The sequence below is a fragment of the Pseudorasbora parva genome, chromosome 16 (genome assembly GCF_024679245.1).
Source record: "Pseudorasbora parva isolate DD20220531a chromosome 16, ASM2467924v1, whole genome shotgun sequence".
Lineage (NCBI taxonomy): Eukaryota > Metazoa > Chordata > Actinopteri > Cypriniformes > Gobionidae > Pseudorasbora > Pseudorasbora parva.
Genome location: NC_090187.1, coordinates 43,994,609 through 43,996,105, shown reverse-complemented (window position 1 = coordinate 43,996,105; position 1,497 = coordinate 43,994,609).

The following is a 1,497-nucleotide window of genomic DNA, read 5'->3' as shown; positions in this document are numbered from 1 at the left end:
AGATTTCCCACCATCAGGAGCAGCATGGTGAGATCCCAGTAAAACCTGGAGGAGAAGGACAGAATGTCGACAAGTCAGGAATTTTTGGATATTGCATTAAAGCGGTGGTTCCGTGTTTTTTTTTTCTAGGCTTGGTTGTGTTTATGGGGCGCAGTATAGCATGTCTTAATACTTCTTTTTTTTTTTTTTTTAAACACCGTTTTTTTCTTCTATTCTCCCTTTATTCCACACCGCTGTCTGTCCTTTGAACGGCTCGTTTGCTTCCTGCTTCTATGAAGCCCCTCCCTCTGAAAAGCGCAATGGTCTTAGATTGGTCAGATGGCCAAATGTAGTTTCCTGTATTTTTATTGGCTGAAGTGCCAAGCACAGGTTAAGGCCACGCCCCTTCCCATTACGGGAAGAAGTCACATCTGCGGAGACTAGCGAGGGTTTATGATGTCACCAACCCAGGACGAAGCTCGTTGTAGTCCAAACCGGCCATTTTTGTAGGCAATAAACTGCCGTAACTTTAAAAGACAATATCTCCGTTTGCATTGAACTTCAGCGCTGTAACTTTGCAGATACTGTTTATGCTCAAGCAGCGACATTACACACTGACTAAAGGTAAAAAAGTCAAATCGCATGCAGCCACACCTTTAAAAAACACTGGATGGAAACGCCAAGATGCAAATAAAATGCTCATAAAAAAGTATACACTCAATTCGGGGACGTAATACCTATGACACAGGTATTACAGGAGAGGGTGAAATATGAGGACATTACCCATGTCCCCACTTTTCAAAAGGCTTATAAATCACACAGGAGGAGTTTTTATGAGAAAGCAAAAATGCAGAATGTTTCCTGTGATGGTAGGTTTAGGGCTGTGTGTGTATGTGTGTGTGTGTGTATGTGTGTGTGTGTGTTGTGTGTGTGTGTGTGTGTGTGTGTGTGTTGTGTGTGTGTGTGTGTGTGTGTGTGTGTGTGTGTGTGTGTGTGTGAGTGAGTGAGTGAGTGAGTGAGTGAGTGAGTGAGTGAGTGAGTGAGTGAGTGAGTGAGTGAGTGAGTGAGTGAGTGAGTGAGTGAGTGAGTGAGTGATTCACCTGACTCTCTGAGACGACACTCTTCCATTTTTAATTACTGATATAATTGCGTCAATTTCCCAGGAAATGACAATTTTCTTGTCTTGAACACATGGGATGGAAACAATGGATGCTGATTGGCTCACTCTCTCTCCTCCCCTTTCATGAGAGGACACGCCCCCTACTGTTGATTGGCTCAGTCTCTCTCCTCCCCTTTCATGAAAGGACACGCCTCCTACTGCTGATTGGCTCACTCTCTCTCCTCCACCTTCATGAGAGGACACTCCTCCTACTGCTGATTGGCTCACTCTCTCTCCTCCACCTTCATGAGAGGACACTCCTCCTACTGCTGATTGGCTCACTCTCTCTCCTCCCTCTTCATGAGAGAACACTCCTCCTACTGCTGATTGGCTCACTCTCGCTCCTCCCCTTCATGGGA